This window comes from Astatotilapia calliptera, chromosome 1, assembly GCF_900246225.1.
Source record: "Astatotilapia calliptera chromosome 1, fAstCal1.2, whole genome shotgun sequence".
In the NCBI taxonomy this organism is placed as follows: domain Eukaryota; kingdom Metazoa; phylum Chordata; class Actinopteri; order Cichliformes; family Cichlidae; genus Astatotilapia; species Astatotilapia calliptera.
In genome coordinates this window covers 5386950-5410463 of record NC_039302.1, presented here as the reverse complement: position 1 = coordinate 5410463, position 23514 = coordinate 5386950, and the positions used below count along the sequence as shown (strand labels likewise).

The following is a 23514-nucleotide window of genomic DNA, read 5'->3' as shown; positions in this document are numbered from 1 at the left end:
ATCACTAATGTCTCATAACTCTGCTGACATGTGGCCAACAGTCATGTTTTAATGTTCTTCATTATTAAACATTCGCACATAAATAAGTGACATCATATTCAGTAAACTTACTTTTGAAAGTTTACTCTTCGGCTGCTCCGCTTCTGCCCGCTGCTGTATTTTTCGGCAAAATTATCCACACCCACCACCGCGCTATGAATTGTGGGATATATGGGACCACGAAGTGTACAGCGGACCACACTTCAAATTTGGGGAAATCGACGGCGCATTTGGAGTACACTTCAAATTGGGACAGCCGTCACGTCGCTGTGACGTAATAGGTTTCAAAATGCGTACTCAGGAGCGTGCGGTCGCTGGATTGGGACACAGCCAAGGTCTGTAGCTGTGTCAGAGCAAGCTTGTGTGAGCCAGCGGTGATATCTGTACCTTTAAAATACTCATGTGTCATTCTCCTGCTAGCAGTGGAGGAGACTTCTGCTGAGGAAGAGGCCCTGCTGTCCTGCCGTCTTACTGGTGCCATTGAGGGATCAGCGGCTGCTATATATTCTTCTCGACCTCGAGTATTTGGACTGAAGGACTCACAGACACGTTTTATATTTAGCTCTATACATTTTAAAAAGATTTTTAAAAAATATTTTCTTATTCACAAAGGCTGTATGGAGACATTTTGGTTATTGCCACAGACGCTTTCTCTTACTACGGATGGAGGATGTTGCGGTTTTACAACCCATGGACTGAGAAAGGACTCAATAAGTAATGTGTTTAATACTGGAATATGTGAACATAAGTGAGTCTCAATTGAGTGAAGTGTTGGTAACTGATGCCAATATTTTTCTTCTTTCTCCCTGTTTAAATCCCATTCATATAAGGGACCCTAATTTTATCCTGCTACAAACATATTCACCCAGTGTTATTTAAGTTTCCTGTAAATTACACATGTAAAGCGGATGCGAGAGAGGCTGTGATGAAGTCCTGGAGTTTTTAACGATGTACGTGCTCCAGTCCAGAAATTTGTATTATATGTTGGACACAGGTGGTAAAGTGCTGTCACACCCTGAATAAATTGTCCTCTGTTCTTTGGTAAGCTGACATATTTGTTACATAATCATATGGTTTATCAGAGGGGAAGTGCGAGTTTTAGAATACTGGAGCCTAAGGTTAGGTGCAATAATATTCAACCGTAATATTAGCTTTTAACTAGGTCCTGTCAGTTAGCTGGTGTTGTGTCAAAAAGTCATATCTGCCATAAACTCATTTTCGGTATTTGTCAAAAACCAGTTGATCATATTTAAACTGCTATAGACAACTTTTTGGTCTACAGCACTTTACAGGAAGGGCCAGAGTCTTCTCTATTTTTTGAGGCGACTGAGGTCCTTCAACATATGCCAGAAAATGCTGAGGATTTTCTATGAGTCTGTTGTGGCCAGTGCGATCCTCTATGCTGTTGCATGCTGGGGGAGCAGGCTGAGGGTCGCAGATGCCAACAGACTTAATAAACTGATCCGTAAGGCCAGCAATGTTGTGGGGATGGAGCTGGACTCCCTCAAGGTGGTGTCGGAGAGGCGGATGCTGTCCAAGATAAAGACAATGTTGGATAACACCTCCCACCCACTCCATGACATGTTGGTCAGTCACAGGAGCTCGTTCAGTGAGAGACTGAGATTACCGAAAAGCACCACTGAACGACACAGGAAATCATTCCTGCCTGTGGCCATCTCCCTGTACAACGCATCCACTTAACACACTGTTTGCTGCTACAGCTACACATGTTTCTTTTCCAAATATTTATTTATTTATAAGTGTATATATATGTATATATTGTACTATTCTTAGTTAGCGTATTGTCTGTCTTGTCTTAATGTTGGTTTAAAATGGAGCACTGTAACAAAAAATAATTTCCCCCAGGGATCAATAAAGTATTCTGATTCTGATTCTGATTATAATATGTGAAACATGTCATATGTATCCCTCATGAGTGATATTGAGTCATCTTGTGCCACAAACAACATTCCTGTCACAAGGTAGAAGCTGCAATCACTTTTTGGCAGTGATTTTTACTTCGTATTTATTCATTTGACATTAAAATTACTTTTTTAAAGAGTAATCTGGCCAAGAGGACAGCAGAAATTGCAACAAATATAATAATAGTTCTCTAAACATATTTTAAGTGTCCCAAAAGGACTGGGTTGGTTTTGATATAGTTACAATAACACAGAGTTATAAATATACTTGGAAAAATGGGTCATTATTAAATTTGATATATACCCTTTTGTAAATCATGTTCACTAAAGTCTATTTACCAATATAAGTAAAGACATTGGAAATCAGTTTTTGTCAGACGATCACTTTTTGGCGCAACACCGGAGGTAAAACAGGTATGATCCTTCATATCTGGAGTGTGAAGGTGCAGACAAAAATTCAGATATCTCTGGGATGTTTAAGAGTTTAGAATTTCTCTGGTTCATTAGCTTTATTTATCGTTGCCCTGTACCTGTGCATGTGCAATGACAATAAAGTTGAATTCTATTCTATTTTATACAGATAATTCAGTAATCACTCAAGATTAGTTCACTAGTACTCCTGAATTCAAAGAAATAGTCAGGGTATTTGGCGCTGTGCTTTCCCACAGGCGAACTCAGGTGAAATGAAAGAAGTATTGGATGCCCTCCTCCTCTGGCACAATGATAACTCACAAAAGCTCCTTGGAGTAAGGAGATCAGGTTCAGAAGTGGTTCTTTCTAAGAACGTATATCTGTATTTATAAATGACATACTAAGGATGAGTAATGCTTAAATAATGAGGAAATTAAGCAGTGACCAATGACACAGTTAACAATGTGTCATTTTTATCCACTATTCTATGTTTATTTATGAGTACAAGATCCTTTTTTTCTATCAAATAACCTAAAAAAATGACTGACTGCACCTTTAAAAATACTAACTTAAATAAACCAAGATAACCCAGCAGTCCATAGGAAATAATGTGTGCACTATGTCACTAAATTTATTGTCACTGCAAATGTAAAAGTAAACATAAATGAACCACAGAGGAAATGACATGACTTTGAGGACAGATGTGATCAGGTGGAAAGTGCAGAAAGCTGACTGATGTCGATCTGTGGCTGCATTAAATGTTGGCCTGTCCTGTATTAGGCATTCAGGATTTTCTTTTATGGCCATTTAGCTCTTATGGCATGAACTTGCTCAGTGCATTATTATTGGCTTTTCTACAGTCTGATATTTGTTTAATAATTGATTGATACAGTGCATCAAATAAGTTGATAAATAAGATGTTAAAAACTTCATCATCATATCAAACATGATATGCATTCTAATTGTAACCAGAACAGGAGGCGAGAGCAGAGAACAAGAGTGCAGCAGTTTAGTGAAAGGAACAGGAAAGGTGAAGAAGAGGTGAGCATCCAAAAGACGAGCAAGAGGACAGTTTCAAAGGAGACATCACGGTACAATAAAAGCACAAGCTGTAAGAGCAGAGATTCATTCATATGTTTACTATTTTTTTCTTTAGGTTTTACTCCCACTGCTTACAATAAATCAAATATATAGTACAAACAAGAAAAACTCAAATTGCATTGTTGTTCAGTATAGCTCTGTGACTTCAACCTTTAGCTAACGTATAATGTTTGACATTTTATATAAATGTGACTATAAAATATAGTCAATAATATTAAAAAGGTGCTGTTACTGAGTGAAACTTCCAAAGATTTCAGGTCTGGATTTATCCCCAGTGTTTTAAGATCCTAGCAGCGCTCGTATTTATGGCCACATTTTTAAAAGAGACGAGCTTTCTGGGTGCTGACTCAGAGGGACCACTTTAGTTCATTGAAACTTTAATGCCAGTTTAAGACAATAAACTGGACACGTTTCGAATCAAATTGATAATAACAGAGCTATGCTGGACATAAGCAACTGTGTTAGTGTGATGCCCTGCATATTTGAAGGATTGCAATAAACTTCTGTTCTTACTGAATCTGTAACATTGCCTTGATCTGCCTACATCATTTTTTTAAATAGTTTATGTTGTTAAATGAGTTTTGTGTCACTGTGCACAGAGAAAAACTCACCTGATGTAGTGGTAATGCGTTATTCACCACTAGATGGAAACAACCTGGCACAGGTATTTTCTCTAAATTTCACACGGAAAAGCATTGGTGGGAATTTTTGTTTACATAGTAAGCAAAAGAAAAAATGTCTTGAGGTCTTTCCAGTGTTTTCAAAATTGTGTTTTTCAGATACACGTCAAAATTTCATACAGACAAACACACACACAAAACAACAAAATATGTCAAATTACATGCACGTCTCATTCATTTTTTGAGAATTTCACCACTTTTAGATTTCATGGAAAATAACTTGTGTTATTCATGACATGATATCATTTAAAATAACTTTGTCAGGCCAGTGAATAGCTGCCACATAAGTATAAATCTAAATCATGCAAGTGTAATATAGAAAAAAACCACAAACAGTTGTGCTGTTTGTTCATAATAAATGGGTAGGGGTGTATAGTCAGTAAAAGCCACCAAGGCTCTGCCGAGCTTCAAACCACCTCTGCCACAGACAGAAGCATCAAAAATGTGCGCTGGGAGCTTCATGGCATGATTTCTACAGCCACACAAATCTATATGTATGTGGCCAAGAACCTTAGTCCATGTAGGGTATCTTAACACAGTTTACTTGTGTCAGTTAGGTCAGCTAGTGGGATGGCAGAGAGGGCAGCCTTTACATTATTTTATTGTAGAGTGACAGGAACTGCCTATGAGCTTCTAATCAGGCGGAAATATTGACAGAAGGAAATATTTCAAAATAAAAAAAAAATAATAATAATTTTTTAAATTTCAAAGTAAATACATTGATGAAAATCAAAGAAGAGAAAATGTATGTGATGTTCCATTTTCCTGAGAACTGATTGGCTGTGATGACTCCTTCAAGTACTACATGCTACTTTGTCCTGCTAGTTAAGCCTGCTGTCTGTTCTCAGGCCTCCTCCTGTTTCACTGGCATAAATCCATCACCAGAGGGCTCCACTGACCTGCATGTTGACATCAGAGCAAACCTCTGTGTCATGTGACCTGGCTGGAGTTGCAAAGCTGGACTCAGACCTGAACCAGGCAAGTTCAAAGACAGTTGTGGTAGAGAGAGCAGGGAGTATAGTAGAGCACTGGAAGGATGAGGTGGAAACAAGAAGCGTGTAGATTCAGTGGATTTGGCATCCTCCATCTGTCTCCATGCTCTCTTTACTGGCCTTCTAAAAATCACTTCTAAAAACTTCTCCTGTAGCTGTGTAGCTGCTTTTGTTTAAATGTTTAGGATAGCATTTAGAATTTAACTTTACTGTCATTACACATGTCTAAATACAGGGTAACGAAATACAGTTTGCATCTTATCAGTAAGTGTAATAAGAGCAAATATACAGATGTACTACATATATACAGATGTGTCGGTGTGAGGTAAACAGATCTACAGAGTGCTATGAATATATCTACAGCAGTGGAAGCATAGCTCTCTGAACAGACTACAATAGTGAACAGTGTAGGTTGACAGCTGTGGGGAAGAAGCTGTTCCTAAACCTGCTGATTTTAGTCTGAAGGCTCCTGTAGCGCCTTCTGGAGGGAGGGGAGGAGCTGGAGGCAGGATGAGAGGAGTCCCCGAGAATGATGCGTGCTTGGCATAGACATCTCTTCTTGTGGACATCTTCAATGGCAGGAAGTGGAGTCCACTGTGTCATGGCAGGAAGTGGAGTCCACTGCAGCGGGTGGTGAAAGCCTGGGCGGCTTTCACCACCCGCTGCAGTGCCTTGCGGTCAGCAGCAGAACAGTTCCCATACCACACTGTGACATAGTTGGTCAGGATGCTCTCTATCACACAGCGGTAGAAGTTAACCAGTATGTCAGTAGACAGGTGGTTCTTCTTCAGTATCGTAAAGAAAAAAAGGCGCTGATGGGCCTTCTTGACCAGGCTTGGAGGTGTTAGTTGACCAGGACAGATTCTCAGAGATGTGGGTCCCCTAGAATTTGAAGCTGGAGACCCGTTCAACAGCTATGTCATTTATGTAGATGGGGATATGGGTGTCTGTCTTCTCCCTCCTGAAGTCCACAATGAGCTCTTTGGTTTTGCTGGTAATCAGGAGCAGGTTATTGTCAGACCACACAGCTAGGTGCTTTACCTCTTCCCTGTAGCCAGTCTCATCGTTGTCACTGATGAGACAGTCACCGTGGTGTCATCTGCAGACTTGATGATGGAGTTGGATCCATACCCAGGTCTGCAGTCATAGAGGAACGGGCTCAGCACACAGCCCTGTGAAGTGCCAGTGTTGAGTGTGATGGTGGTAGAGCAGTTATGGCCTGACCTAACATGCTGGGGTCTGGTGGTCAGAAAGTCCATGATCCAGATACAGATGGAGTTGCTGAGTCTAAGAGCCACAAGTTTGGTGATCAGCTTGGAGGGAATAACTGTACTGAATGCTGAGCTAAAGTAAACAAACAGCATTCTTACATAAGTATTGCATAAATATATGAGTACATGTTGCAAGAAACTACATTCCCAGATCACATCCAGTGTGTGTTGGAAAATTTGCAACGATTCTACAAAAATGTTCCATGTGGTGTTTTTTTTTTTTTGTTTGTTTGTTTTCCCCTACTGGTGATGATCCAGTGGGCTCCAGTCACTACAGGCTACCTTGTGGTGCCACAAAATGGACTGCAAAAAAACTTGTGCGTCCATGACTGATCTTGCTGCTACCACTACAATTCACTTCTGTATGAATTGATCTTTTCATGACTGTTCACTTTGGACAAGCAGGAAACAGAGGTGATGCTGACTTGTGGCTTCGCAGGGTGATTCCCTTTAACAACAAGAGCATGCACACAGTTTGTTTTAGGCCACCATGAATAGCTCACATTGTAAATCACAATGAGCCAGTATATGATACTGTAGCTTCCACTCACTGTGACAGGATGGCTCGTAGGAGGTGATTACACTCTGCTTCATTGGGTTCCAGTTCAAATTAAGGGACAACACATGGAAAGACAGAAACTGGGAACAAATGTTTGAAAAATATTTACTGTTAGAAAACATTCAGTGAACAATATCGATTTTTCTGTTTGGCAAACTTCAAATCTGAGTCTCCAAAAGCCAGTCAGACAATAGAGTTGGTATAAACAGAGAGAGGAGATGATGCTTTTTTTAGACAAAGGAAGGGAAATATTTAGATTCACTTAAAAGGATAATTCTCTCGCTTTTTTTTAAGCACTTTCCACTTTCGCTTTCTTGCCATTAAGCTATAATTAGCTTTAATTTCACTTAAAATACATGAACACAGAAAAGTAAGAGTGTGATTCTGGCGAAAGATAAAAACTAAAATGTAGCATTTTGAAAGGTCCCTGCTCACTGACCCCTCTGTCTCTTTTCTTAACTGCTGTATATGTGCTGGATTATTTGGACTACATTGCATTGTACAGTTAGACTATGATTGTATCTGTGGGGCTTAAAACAATGACATTTGTTCACACACTCACAGTGGATTCATTTTCAAAGATCAGGGAGCACTTCTTTAGGGCTGGTCTGGAGACATTAAATGGCTCTAGGTGACAGAAAGCGCTGTAAGGACTGAGAAAAAACAGTATTAATTTGGTGCACATTATGACAGCTGGGATTTGTGTATATTATGTGTTGAGGTTTTCTCTTTGTGACTGAGGTCCTTACTGGCGGTGAGATTTGTATTGAACATGCAGTCCAGAGTGATCAGACACATATGTGCTGTTCCACAAACGGGATGTTTTTATTGTAGTCACTGTAGCAAGTGAGATCGGTGAGAAATAAACCAGGAGAGATGGAAGGAAAAGATCAAACAACAGATCCTAAAGTCAATGATACAATCTGAATGACGAGAACGAAAGGCTAGCTGTGTGGAAGGCTGAGATACTTGTCATTTCTGAAGACGAGCAGCAGAGACAGTTCACAGAATATTTTCCCAAAGGTTTTGGAGATCATCACGATGCTTTCTGGCAGAACTGAGAGCAGCCTTTGTTCCTTTTGCTCAGCAGGGTTTTCTATCTTACAGTGTGATTTAGCAGGTGGGGGAACCTAAAATCAGCTGCAGTGGCTCTTGTAGATTTACACAACTGAAATCAATAATATGTAAGCAGACACCCAGCTTTATCTGTCCACTAAACCTGATTCTACTCTTCCCCCATCCTCCCTTACCCTCTGTTTAGCTGAACTAAATTCATGGTTCTCTTCTAATTTTCTCAAACTCAATAGTAATAAATCCGAGCTCCTTTTGGTAGGCACTAAATCAACATTATCCAGAACCAACAGTTTCTCTATTGCTATCGATAACTCACCGGTCTTCATTTCTTCCTCTGTGAAAAGTTTGGGTGTCATCCTCAACAGTACTTTATCTTTCAATTCACACATTAATAATGTTACTCGGTCTGCATATTATCAATTGCGCAACATTAATTGTCTCCGTCCTTTTCTCACCCCACATGCCACTGCCATTCTTGTCTATAGCCTTGTTACTTCCCGGATTGACTATTGTAATTCACTTCTTTTTGGTCTTACTCAAAAATCCATCCACAAGCTCCAACGCATCCAGAACTCTGCTGCCCGTATCATCACCAGGACCCCTTCTGTCCACCACATCACTCCTGCCTTGCAGCAGCTTCATTGCCTCCCGGTCAAATATCGCATCAATTTCAAAATACTCTTGCACACATTTAAGGCTATTCATCATCTCTCTCCTCCATATCTCTCTGATCTGGTTAAGATTACCGCCCCATCTCGTTGTCTCAGATCTTCTTCTTCCCTTTCACTCTCCGTCCCTTCCCCCCGTCTTGCAACCATGGGGAGCAGGGCTTTCAGCTGCTCTGCTCCACGACTCTGGAATTCCCTACCTCCTGATTTAAGAAATATCTCTTCCTTCTCACTCTTTAAGCCCAAGCTCAAAACCCACTTGTACAAAATAGCTTATCCCACATAACCTCTCCACTCTGCTATTTTATTTGTTTATGTCTTATGCTTTTATGATTCTGTAAACTGCTTGCTTTTATGTTGCTTTTATGTTGCTTTTATTCTACTATGTACAGTGACCTTGAGTGTTTTGAAAGGTGCTTTCAAATAAAATGTATTATTATTATTATTATTATTATATTTCATGAGCTGTCCTGGCTGATTTCCACCCTCTACACCAGGGGTGGGCAATTAATTTTTACAAGGGGCAACATGAGAAACCCGAGTTGCGTCAGAGGGCCACATCAACGACATCTTGAACCCAAGTCTGCTTAACTTTCTTAAATTGTAAAATTCACTAAATTATATATTACGAATAGCTGGTACTGGTAATCAGAAGAATAAAACAAAAATAAAATAATGTAAATATTTATATTGGGCTATGCTATGTGAAATTGTGGCGCATATTCCAAATAAAACAAAAACAACCACCGAATCAATGTCATTTTATTTTAACATGTTTAACTCAACAAACAACAAGTTTATAGAAATGCAACAATACAATGACTTGTGTCATGTTTTCCTCCTTTTCAGTGAGAATAATCCAGCCTGTTTTGGTTTTGAAGAAGGGCATTGAAATCTGGCTGAATGTCTGAGGTGGCTATGCGAAGAACAGCTGAGAGGTGGTCATCAGTGACAGAGGACCTGTGTTTGGATTTGTTGAACTTCATCACCGAGAATGTCTGTTCACATACATAGGTAGATCCAAAGAGGACTAGAATCCTCTGAGCATGATTCCTCAGGTGTGGAAAGTTTTCTTCTTTGAGGGAGGAATAAAGGTCCAGCAGTGAGACTGACCTGAAGTGCTCTGCCAGAAGTGTGTCAGACTGCAAGTCAATGAGTTCCATCTGAACATCACTTGAAGCATTATCCACACTGCAGGTGAAGGGAGAAGAAACCATGTCCATTTCATTTTCAAGAGCTTTGAAATCTTGAAATCGCCTTGAAAACTCTGCATGCAGTACTTCTAACATGGCTGAGTACTTGTGGAGGTGATTGGCATTTGGAATAGCCTCCTTTAGTGTTGGCAAGTGGGTCAGAAAGTTGTCCTTCACTTGGCTTGAGATAAGCTGCAACTTCCTCATGAAAGCCTTTACTGCACTGTACATCTCATGCACAAAAAGTCCCCTGCACTGCAGTTTGACATTTAGTTGGTTCATTAGTGCAGTCACATCCGCAGCAAATCCGAGGTCTGCCACCCAATCTTCATCTGAAAGCTCTGGGACGGCATGTCCTTTCTTCACACAGAAATCCTGAATCTGTTCTCTCAGATCCCCTTGCTTAGGCTGAGCCACCCGACAGAGCAGTGGTAGCTGATGTCACCATGTTCCATCTCATTTTCCTCCAAAAGAGCAATAAATTGTCTATGATTTAATGCTCTTGCTCTGATGAAGATAACTGTTTTAGTTACAACATCAACAACGTGGTCCATCTTTAACACTATCTTACACAACACTTCCTGATGTATAATTCCTGCACAGGATTAATTTTTGTCACTTTATCCTACATTCTCTTTAAAAGTCCTACATTTTTCCCAGTCAGATTTGGACAACCATCTGTTGTTACACCTGCCAGATTGTCCCATTTCAGTCCTAATTTGTCCAAACATGCATTTACCTCTATGAATAAGTCATTGCCGGTTGTTGTTCCTTTCATTGACTGCATGGCAGCCAGCTCCTCCGTGACTTGAAAGTCTGCAGTTATTCCACGTAAGAAGATGAGAAGCTGGGCGGTATCAAAATATTAATTCTAAAAATAAATCTTAGTTTGTTTTACAGAAGAACAGACAAAACTGACTAACCTTTGTCAATATCAAATAAACTGAGAACTAAAAGGAAATTCTCAATCTCTCCTTGTTGTATAGCTTAGCTTTTCAAACAGTTTTAACAGTTACTTTAGTCTGACAAAACCGAATGACGAATTAGCGCTTTCAGTCAGAGATTGAGCATGCACCGGTTTATTGTATTTCCAGACTTGCTTTCGGCACAATTTACAGTGCGCGCTACTCTGTTTTTTGTCAGACTTGAAATAGCCGAAATACCTTCACACTACGGAACTTCTATGCCTCTTCCGTTTGACAATCTCTCCGGCATTGGAACCATCATCTATTTTCTCTTCGGTAACCTTCGGTCACGCTCTCGGTTGATTTTTCTCTAGTCGGCACACTCATTTCCTCCATTACCTGGGCGGCACGGCGGCTGGCTGCTTCCCAAACAAATACACATGTGCGGCTTGGCATTTGTGCTGTATGTAACAAGTTACGTGACGCTGCGGCTGTGATCGGTTTGCCTCTGTGCTACTTAATTTGGATTGGCTGTTCTTCTTTTTTTTTTTAAGTGGACAAGAGCGGTGAGGCCTATCGCAATAGTTTAATTCTTCTATCGAGAAAAAGTTATTTTGCAATTATCGTTATCGTTCTATCGCCCAGCTCTAGTTTCTACCCAATAAACATTACACAGACCCACTATATGCTTCACATAGTCAGACTCAGGGAGCATCTCGCCACACATTCTTTCTCTCTCTCCTTTTTATTTACAAACAAGTGATGTATTCTCTCCACCTGTCTAAGCGACACACACAGCTACACCCCTAGTTATACACACACATCTATGGGCGCACTAAGGTTTGTTACATGGAATGTAAGTGGAGCTGGCTCCTGAGAAAAGAGGTTAAAAATATTTAACCAACTCAAAAAACTACAGGCAGATGTTGTCGTTTTACAGGAGACCCACAGACCACTTAGAGGTTCGAATGAACTTAAAACACCTGAGTTTCCTAATGTGTTCTCAGCTTGTTATAATTCTAGACAAAAGGGAGTAGTGTGTTAATGATTTTTAATACATAAAAATATTAATTTCACAGTACACGATACAGTTACAGATCCAGAGGGCAGATTCTTTTTTTTGTGATCAACATTTTATTGATTTAAAACGGGGTTGGGGGGGGGGGGTACAGACATATACAGCACAACTGTAAACTGCAGTAGCAAAGCAAACATTAGCAAACAAGGCATAGGGACAGCAAAGAAAAGACACAAAAACACAAAGTTAAAACCAATTATTGCCTCTTCCAGGAGATAACTCTGGATGAGAAGATTTTCCAAGCATCAACAGTCGTGGGTCGAGCTTTATTTAATTTTGCTGTGGTATGTTCAAAACCAATAACACGGATAAGACATCGTCTCCAGAATGATTCCATACAAATGTCAGGACAGAACCATTGCTTTGTAATAGTCTTCTTTGCGGATGTAAATCCAGCGAACAACATTTTGCATTGCATTTGTTTTAAGGAGATTTCAGAGGTATCATTAAGGAGACAAAGACCAGGATTGGGAACATAAAAAACTTCCAGTACCTCAGATAACACAGAGTTCACAAAGACCCAAAAATCGGATACCACAGGACAGTCCCAAAACATGTGCAAAAACGTGCCAGGTGATGAATCATTGCAGATGTGACAGTAATACGTAGCCTGTAGTTTCATCTGGAACCTCCTATAGGGCGTAATGTATGTTCTGTGTATGGTTTTGAAATGAATTAATTGATGCGCCAGGTTCTTAGAAGTCAAACTCAGATTAGACCACACTGTATCCCAGTCTATATTAACCTGTAGTTCTCCCAGTTCCCTGACCCAAATAGATTCAATGGGCAGGGACTTCATACCATGTTCAGCTAATTTGTTGTAGATTTTGGAAACAGAGGGTCTGCCAGATTTAGGCAGGATCCAGTCCAACATGGGATGAGAGGGAAGAGGAGAGTCCCAGGGGACACCGTATGCTTTTAAAGCTGATCTGAGCTGCAGATATACAAAGTAAGAAGATGCAGGAAGAGAAAAACGTGTCCTTAAGTCCTGAAATGAGCAAAGGCCTTGGGCGTTGAATAGATCATCAAAAAGGTTTATCCCGAGTGAGAACCAAGAGGGTTGAACAAATGGTCGGCTGCCACATAGTAATTTTAAATTATGCCAGAGTGGTGAGCTTTTACAAAATTTAACTGGAGCACCCAGCCGCCGTTCTGTCTTCCTCCATACCTGTATAGAGTTGGCAATAATAGGTCCAAATTCGTTGTTGTTGTAGAGCGTATTGGCGGGAACATTAGCAAACAGAAGATCTTGTAGTCTATGCGGTGCTGCCTTGGCGGATTCGATCATTTTCCACGCAGTAGTAGTCTCTGGGTTGACCCACGTACTAAGCGCCCTGATTTGGAATGACCAGTAATAAAACTCAAAGTTTGGTACTGCCAGGCCACCAAACAATTTGGGCCGCTGCAATGTTGACAAACGTATCCTAGGCCTTTTGCCATTCCAAATAAATTTAGACACCGCAGAGTGTATGTCTTTAAAATAAGTTAGAGGAGGAGAGAGTGGCAACATAAAAAAAAGGAAATTAAGCCGTGGCAGTATGTTCATCTTTACTGTGTTGATTCTACCCTGAAGCGAAGTTTTTAAATTGTCCCATCTTTGAAAGTCGGATTTGATCTTATTTAGCATAGTAGTAAAATTCTCCTTGATTATCTTTGGAATACTATTATGAATTGAAATGCCCAGATAAGTAAAAGTGCTTTTGATCTGAACACAACCGGGTAAGGAAACTTTCGTAGCTTTATCGTTCAAAGGCATCAAAGCAGATTTCGACCAGTTTATTTTGTAGCCAGATAGAGAGCTGAAATGGTCAAAGTTTTTAATCAATGGATGGATGGACGTCTCATAGTTGTCCAAAAAAAGAATAATATCATCCGCATATAGAGATATGATATGATTATGACCACCAATTCTTATGGGAGAAATCGTGGACTGTCTAATGGCTTGTGCTAAGGGCTCTAGAGAGAGGCAGAACAGGAGAGGAGAGAGAGGGCAACCCTGCCTCGTTCCACGCTGCAGCGTGAAAGGGGGAGAGACCAGGTCCCCTGTTAAGACACTAGCAAGAGGTGAGTGATATAGTGTTTGAATCATAGCAACAAATTTCTGCTTAAACCCAAAGTGTTTTAATACCATCCACATATAGTCCCACTCTAGCCTATCAAAGGCTTTTTCTGCATCAAGTGAAAATACTGCACATGGATTTTGATAGCTGTTAGCGGCATCTATGATGTGCAACAGCCGTCTTATGTTATCAGATGCAAGCCGCCCTCGGATAAATCCTGTCTGGTCTGCATTGACCAAAACATGGATAACTCTTTCCAGGCGCAATGCGAGAGCTTTTGCAAATACTTTAAGATCAGTTTTGAGCAGAGATATCGGTCTGAAACTAGAGCACTCAAGAGGGTCCTTTCCCTTTTTTAAGAGAAGGGTAATAAGTGCTGTTTTCTGGTCTCTATGGAAAGACCCGTTCCGGATTGCAAAATTAAATGAGCCGAGCATGAGCGAGCCTATTGTATCCCAAAGTTCTAGAAATAGTTCTGGCGGAAGGCCATCCAGTCCAGGTGATTTACCTTTGTTAAGGTCTTTCAGCGCTCTATGCAGCTCATCTAGAGTTAATGGGGCCTCTAGCTCATCCTGATCTGCTTGTGGAATATGAGGTAGATCCAGATTCTCGAGAAAGCTATTACAGATAGTATCCTTAAAATTGATATCTGATTTATACAGATTTACAAAAAATGACGAGAAAGTGGTGTTAATGGACTGGGGATTTGTCGTAATTTTACCGTTTGCAGCTGTTATAGCTGGAATATGTGCCCTTGTTTCACATTCTTTAAGCATAAGTGCCAACAAATGACTAGGACGCTCTGATTCAAAATAGTACTTCTGTCTAGTTCTATGCAAGATGAACTCTGCTTTGGACAAGGTTATTGCATCATATTCTTCTTTTAGTGAAGCTAGGAGTGTAGACTGATCGTCTGACCGGCTTAGTTTTTGCAGATTCTGTAAAGATTCCACCTGATTTTCTAGATTGGACACCTGAGCACGTTTTGTTTTTGCCAACATGGAGGAGAATGAGATGGAAAAGCCACGAATGAAACATTTTGTAGTCTCCCATAAGACTTGTGGGTCGATATCCTCATTAGCGTTGATATCCAAAAAATCCTTCAGCTGGAGCTTAAGCAGGCTGAGAAAGGTAGAGTTTGTTAATAGGGACGTATTAAAGCGCCACCTGGGGGCCCTATTCTTTAAATTGGGCAGATCGACAGAGCATAACAAAGCTGAATGATCCGATATCAAGATTGGCTGAATAGAAATAGATGTATCACCTGAAACTAAGGAAGGACTAACAAAAACGTAGTCTATCCTAGAGAATGTCTTATGTCTATTAGAAAAGAATGTATAATCCCTAATGTCGAAATTCTGCATCCGCCAAAGGTTGATGAGATTAAGATCTTTTATAAGTGTATTCAACAGAGAAGATGAGAGATTAGCTACTGGATCTGGATGAGATTTATCTAAAACGGGGTTGACGACAGCATTGAAGTCTCCACCCAACACTATGGAATAATCATTGTATTCTAATAGTGTATTGGCAATATAAGTAAAAAAGTCCCTGTCTGGCTCATTTGGACAGTATACAGATACGAATACCAGTTTATGGTTTAAGATACTGCCACTTACAAGTGCCAGCCGGCCGTTTTCATCACTCGTGCTATACCTGGTAGTAAGGTCGAATTTTCTCTTCAGCAAGATACAGACACCCTTGGTTTTATTTGGGGCAGAGGACGAAGCTAGTAGTTTGTAGTGTTTGTTTTGAAAACGTACCACATCACCTTGTTTCAGATGTGTTTCTTGGATTAAAGCAATGTCAGCGTTTTTACGGTATAGGTACTCAAGGACACGTGTCCGCTTAATAGCGGAGTTAAGACCATTAACGTTAAGTGACAGAATAATCAATGGTAGCATCGGTACGGCAAGTGTCCAAGAATGGTCCCAATGTGAAGATAGCAAGAGAGGAACGTCAGTGTGTAGTAAAATACAAGGCCACCATACCCCTGCCAGGTACTGCAATGTTTCACTAATGCTACTGGAATTATAACTTTGCATAGAGATATGTCTGCAAGGGAGGGGACAGGGGAGGAAAAAACTATATACAAAAACTGGTGCAGACCGCACAGAGCTCCCTCCATAGGTCTGCTAAAACACAAACTTCTGATTGATTCGTAACCGGTCCTTCCACTCCAACACAAAAAACTTGAGGGTCAGACGTGCACACATAGTCAACGGAAATTAAGTGGGTAAGTATATCCCACACCCTAGAGCATCATGCTCTAGTGTTGTTTTTATGCCACTGGTACCAGTACATTGCACAAAGTGGAATAATGAAGGAGAAGGAGGACTACCGTATTTTCACGACCATAAGACGCACTGTACTAAAAGGCGCAGTCTCAGTTATGTGTGCCATTACTGTATTTAACACACACATAAGGCGCACTGGATCATAGGGCGCATACAAGTACCGTATGCGTATTTAAAAATAAAGCGGGAGCAAACCTGAGTTCGGTACCTTACTCACATTTTTATTACCAGTAATCGTCATCATCAAGAACACACAAGCATACAAGTGTGCATATTTAAAAATAAAGCAGGAGCAAAACAAAGTTTGGTACTCACATTTTTATCATCAATCAAACCCATCGAAGTCCTCATCCTCTGTGTCTGAATTGAACAGCTGCGCTAAATCTCCATCAAACATGCCAGGTTCACTTTCTTCACTGTCAGAGTCACTTTCCATGCCGTGCGGCTCCTCGGAAATGATGCCGGCTTTTGCGAAAGCTCGAACAACAGTGCCAGCAGACATGTTAGCCCAAGCATCTACAATCCATTGGCAAATTGTGGCGTAACTCGCCCGGCGCTGCCTTCCACTCTTGGTGAAACTGTGGTCTCCATCGGTCATCCATCGCTCCCAGGCCGCTCGCAGCCTTACTTTGAACGGGCGGTTCACACCGATGTCCAGCGGTTGGAGTTCCTTTGTCAGGCCTCCCGGAATGACAGCAAGCTCACAGTTCATTTGTTTCACTAGTTTTTTCACATCGGCTGTGAGATGGGCACGCATAGAGTCACAGATTAAGAGCGATGGTGATGCGTGGAAAAAACCACCTGGTCTCCTTACATACACCTCCCTCAGCCACTCTTTCATCATTTCCTCATCCATCCAGCCCTTTTCATTTGCCTTAATGATGATTCCTGCTGGAAACTTCTCTTTAGGCAAAGTCTTTCGCTTAAAAATCACCATAGGCGGCAGTTTCTGTCCATTAGCATGGCAGCCAAGCACAACAGTAAAAGAAGACTTTTCATACCCCGTTGTGCGTATCGCTACCGTGCTGGTCCCCTTCTTCTCCACAGTGTGACTCACCGGGATGTCAAAAGTGAGCGGGACCTCGTCCATGTTTGTGATGTGGCTGGGCTGGATGTTTTTGTCGCCGATGTGTTTGCTGCAGTAGGAGTGGAAGATGGCCAGCTTTTCCTTATAATCCGCTGGAAGTTGCTGCGCTACCGTAGTCCTGGTCCAGATGGAAAAATGGCACCGTTTCATAAAACGAAAGCACCAAGACGGACCTCCAAATACGGTACCTCCAAATTCACCACAGATAAGTCTGCCCCAGGGCAGCTGTGGCTACAACTGTAGTGTTGTGATATTTTGATACCATAGTAGCATTTACAGGATATTGTTTTATTGTGATATTATACAGAAAAGAGTTACTCAATAAGGCCCATTTAATAGTTGTTTTTCTCTTTCTCTGTGACCCAAGAATTAATGTGTAAGACTCACAAGCTGGTACCAGAAGGTCGAAAACACCACAGAGATGAGACCACTTCCTTACTCCCATCCTCCCTTTTTCTTTATCTCCTGGAAAAGGCTCGTTAAAGGCTAGGTGGTTCGTTTCAGAAATCACTAATGAAAGAACTCTGTATTTTATGTCTAGGAGTGTATTTTGCTGGGATGATCATAAATTATAGCTGAACTGATAAACTACACAAGGGATACTTTGCTCAGAAGGCAGGAAGACGTTTCCTTATTTAGTCTGTACCGGTTTGAACTGGGAAAGCTGACACACGAACCTTTTTTTCTCTATATAAACTGCTGTGTATCAAATAAACCTTTGAGTCGATTTGGGAAGACAACCTGAAGCAGTCTGTGTTTCCTTGTTCTCCCAAGCTGCTCCCGACGTCGTAACTAACCCAGCTGAACGGCATACCTGAGTGTTACTTTAAATAATTAGGAATCTTAGAAGGAAAGGACAGAACTCTGCTTATCGCTCACGCCACGGAGGAAACCCGGGACGGCATTTTCCTTCAATTTTGGTGTCAGAAGTGGGATGACTGACAGAAGGTAAATATGCGTCTTTCATATTTATATAAAGACCGTATTATGCCTCTCTCAGTGATCGATCCATAAAGAAACGGGATATGCTGACGAAGTTTCACTTAGTGATCCAGAGAGATACACTGACGACTTCCTCAGTCCCCGAATAAAGTAAATTAACCCTTGTGTGGTGTTGGTGGACACAGGAAGTTGCCTGTTGTCTTGAAACGTACGTTAAAAAGTGAGAAGTTGCTCACTCAGAAAAAGTGACACAGGAAGTTGCCTGTTGTCTTGAATATTTCTCGTTAAGTGAGAAGTTGCTCACCAAAAAGTGACACAGGAAGTTGCCTGTTGTCTTGAAACGCACGTTAAAAAGTGAGAAGTTGCTCACTCAGAGAAAGCTAGTAAATAATTAAATTTAATTTTGTTAAAAAAAACAAAAAAAAAAACGAAAGAAAACTGAAAACGGGTCTCACAGACCCGATTACCATACAAGGGTTAAAAGCAGTAAATTAAAAGCAGAAAGACACAGGAAGTTGCCTGTTGTTTTACGAGAAGTTGCTCGTTAAGCGAGAAGTTGCTCGCTAAGTGAGAGTTGCTCACCCAAACAAAAATTGCTAGCAATAAATTTAAAGTAACCTCAGCTGTGCCGCAGCGAAAATACTAACATAAATCCTTCAAGCGTGTAAACCCCTCTGGAAATCACTGAACATGGGTCAGAATTATTCAAAGACCACAGACAGGTCCGATAAAAAATCTAAAGTACCTGTAAAACCAAAAAATTAATAAAATACAAAATAAAGTCTCAAATAACGGCTCAGTACAACTCCCATTTCCGGTTACGTGTAACCTACGTCCGCGAATCGGTGAAGACGTCCATGATCACGTATCCAGAACATGCGGAAGTGCTTATGTGACTGACTTTGTTTACAACTTACGGACTGTAAGTTCAATGCATTCTAATTTATTTCCGGAGCCCTATCCCGAACGATTATCGCCAGAAACCAGGTCAGTAGAAATGTTGAATATCATTTGTGATAAGAAAAGTAGTCTGCTTAAAAAGTCCTGTAGAAAATATGATAGAATGCCGCGATGTGATGCATCAAATGTTACCGCTATGGACAAAAGGACCGGAACCAGGTGTAGATACTTTTACATCAAATAAAACTAGTGCAGGCTCTGGCAAAGAAAATAAATCTACTGCGGGAAAAGCTAGTCTTGCATGCTCAGCCATTCAGCCTACAGCCCCGCCGCCTTACGAAGATGAGACCGAATTAATAGTTGCTGCCGCAGCCGCATGCAAACAATGTCAGCGCTTTGATCCAACCAGCTTAAAAGACAGTGACAAAAAACCTGAATCACATGCAACGGGTCTCAGCCACCTAATTGAACAAGATCAGGAAAAACAATATATACGCCGCGAGGAAGAATTAGCAGAACATAGAGAGAGATAGGTGAATTAGACCCAAAGCATGATAAAGCATCCACAACTGCAGAGTTTTTGTGGGTAAATAATGACAAAATCACCAATTTCTTTAAGAATCTAAAGAAATTCCTGCTAACAATGTCCAGAGACAAAATTGACTTAAATGCAGTAACTATGTGTAAACAGAAGCCTGATGAATCTATCCTAGTATTCATAAAACGCTTTATGCACTGTTGGACAAGCTAGAGGTGCAAATTTAGCTCAGTTTTCCAGCAGCCGCAGACACCCAGAGCAAAAATGAATTTGTGTATTTCATTTAACATAAAGGGTGAAATGTTTGCTGACACTGATAACAGCTTATGTTTTCTCTGCCCTATGTACCGACATGATGGAGAAGGAACATCCTCTGTGTCAGCTGGACCCTCAGCAGAGAATGAACTCAACATCCTTTTTGTCCGGTACTCTATGTCACACACTGTGCCAAAAAAACGTGTACAGACGCCACTAACAGGTAATCCCATGACTGGGAGCCACACTTTTGTTTCTCTCACACTGTTCAACAACATGATAACTGCTCACACAAGTGAAGGTCAAACAGTGATTTTGTCACATAACTCAGACATAGTTTATGACATAACTACGACATATGTCGACACATAGATCTAACCTACCCTATCCACTGTACTATTTCTGCAGTTACATTGCCAGCTGAATACCAGAATATGACATTGTGGTCAAAAAGTGAGAATGATATAGGATTTATTGACTGTACACTTTATCACGTACACCTATTAAAACACAACAAGCCAGTATATGTCAAGCAACATCCCATTTCTGCCGAAAAAGCCGCAGCCCTAGATGTCATGATAGGAGATTTATTGACTACAGGAGCAATAAAGCCCACACTCCTGTCAATCCTGTGCCAAAGCCTAACAAACCTGGCGTATGGCGTTTCATACAAGACTTAAGGCAAATTAATGCAGTCAACATTCCTCTGCCACCTCTCGTTTCAGATGTTCACAGCATATTGACATGCATTGCATACACATTTTACCGTGGTGGATTTATGCTCCGCTCCTTTTTCTCAGTACCTGTGACACACAGCCGTTATTTGCATTCACACATAGAAATAAGCAGTACACTTGGACTCGTTTGCCCCAAGGCATGATAGACAGCTCTGCTGCTTTCTCAATGGTGCTTCACTCCTCCAGGGCTGCACCCTGATCCACATGTGGATGACCTCCTCCTCTGTGCTGAAAGTGAAAAACTATGTCAAACTGCTACACACATGCTTCTCCAGCACCTCCAAAAGACTGGCCACAAAGCATCTGCAAAGAAAATGCGGTACTGTCAGACTTCTGTTCAATATTTGGGATTCACACTGTCTCACGGAAAACGTTCCATGACTGCAGACAGGGTCAAAGCTGTGACCTCTATCCCTCGGCCCACTACACAGAAGGAAATGTTGTCCTTCCTGGGCATGGTGAACTATTGCAGACAGTGGATACCAGACTGTTCTTTTCATGACCACATTCTGCGTGACTGTTGTAAAAAAGACAAGCCTCCTCGAATACTGTGGTCCAATGACTGTCTCTTTCAATGCATTAAAGGGAGTGCTGACCTCCGCCACTCAAAGGTGCTGTCCGTGGTTGTTCAGGAATGCCGGCCTGCCTGAGAGCAGTAGCAGCTTGCTCTATCATGATAAGGGACTGCGAGAAGCTCACACTCTCACATGACACTATTCTACACACCAATCACCAGGTCACGACCATTCTAGCAAACATAACTACACAACATATGCAAATCTCACCATAAAAGCGAGCAGCACACCTGATTCGCCAGCACATTTATTGATCCTATGCTGTGTTCTTCTGACCGACAGGATGGCTCAGACAGGCTTGATGATCATGACTGCATGACACGTATACAGGAATCCACAGCACCACGTCCAGATTTAGAGCAAACACCTATCCCAGACTCAGCCACGGTTTATGTGGACGGGTCCTGTTCAAGGCCGAATGACAACTCATTTCTTTGTGGCTATTCAGTGGTGACATTGCCTGACATCATACTAGAGGCTCACTCATTACCATTTCACTCAGCACAAAAAGCTGAGCTCATGGCTTTAATGGCCTTTAATGGCCTGTGAGCTCCATTTGGATAAGCATGTGACGATTTGCGCAGACAGCCGCTATGCATTTGGCGTTGTGCATGACTTTGGCACATTGTGGAGACAGAGAGGATTTAGATCTGCTGATGGAAAATAAATTGCTAAATTCTGATTTTGTTCAAAGACTTTTTCAGGCTATACAGCTGCCATCGGCCGTTGCAGTTGTAAAAACGAAAGGACACAGTACAGCTGACACAGACGAAGCAACAGGTAATGCCTTAGCAGACGTGACAGCCAAGGCTGCAGCTGCATCGCAGCTCCCACCTCCGCAGGAAGTATTATCTGTGCCCCTACAGCTGCCACTTGTTACACTCCCAGACTATTTAGACACAAATGTTGATTTAAAATTCATACAAGAGCAAGCCTCTGCATGTGATTACACCTATTGGGAGAATAATGACTGTACCTTAGATGACAGAGATGGCTTATACAAAATCTTAAGGGTTTGATTGCCCTCCCATATTCCCTGATGCCAGTCCTTGCCCGACATTTTCACTGTGTGAGTCATGTCGGACAAAGAGGGGTAATAGGGGCAATAAAATCAAGATTTGTAATTGAGAAAACATCACATGCAGTAAAAGCATATTAGCAACCTGTCTAACATGTGCACGAACTAATGTAGGAAAATCAAAAGCGAAACATCAGCATTTGCCACAACCAGATTTTCCATTTCATACATTACAAATTGATTTTACACATATGCCAGCGCAAGGAAGCATCAAGTACTTACTGGTAATAGTGGATCAATTTAGTAAATGGGTAGAAGCTTATCCAACCTCAAAAGAAACTGCAGAAGTAGTCTGTCAAAAGTTGAGCAATGAAATAATACCCAGATTCGGAATACTTCACCAGATTAACAGTGATAGAGGATCTTCATTCACATTAGAAGTAATTCAAAAGTGTGCTAAAACTTTAATGACCTGGGTCAAATTACTTCCTCAAGTCCTCTGTGAGATTAGAATGACTCCATCTGCAGTAACCAAATTATTTCCATTTGAAATAAGACTATTTCCAACACCATGGTCAGCTTCCAGAGGGGCACCGCTAGTAGAAGGTGATGTATATTGCATTGTCCACTGATGTTCACAACCTGGTAGAAAAACTGAATAATAACTATCAGAAAGTTTGTCTCTCTCAGCTTTTCCCCTCCACAGTTCCACCAGTGGAGACAAGGAGATGCATGTTGGAGAAGCCACTAAAACCAAGGACTCTCTGGGAGGCCGCGCGTGTTCCAGCCCCAGACTGTACTGGCAGTGACGAAGAACCAGCATCCTCACAGATGGACAACCTCAGTGGATTCATGCCAGCAGGGTTAAGACCAGCCCAATCGGACCATCTCAGGCGTTGGATCAAGCAGACGACATCTCCGGCGAGCCAGCGCCCGGATCCAGAGCAAATAAACACACACGGGTAGATGACATCTCCGGCGAGCCAGCGCCAGGATCCAATGTACATACACACACAATCACTGATTAACACACAACGCCTGAAAGAACAACAACAAGGTACTCAAACATCCAGCAGGAACAGAAAGCCAAAAGTACCACATGATGTCTAACCTGATAAAGCCAGACTCATTTCATCCTGATAATGGAGAAAATGAAATGCCCTTTGTCATCATACGACGCTTATTCTGTGTCTCTCGAACCTGGGACCAGGC

General features: G+C 41.4%; 1 long non-coding RNA gene across 1 annotated transcript; it reads left to right on the top strand.

Moving 5' to 3' along the window:
- Positions 1–2294: 2294 nt before the first annotated feature.
- LOC113012953 (uncharacterized) lies at positions 2295–4118 on the top strand. The gene is made up of 3 exons (XR_003270796.1): positions 2295–2375; positions 3345–3413; positions 4073–4118. It is a non-coding gene; the product is annotated as an uncharacterized LOC113012953 (long non-coding RNA).
- The last annotated feature ends 19396 nt before the right edge of the window (positions 4119–23514 follow it).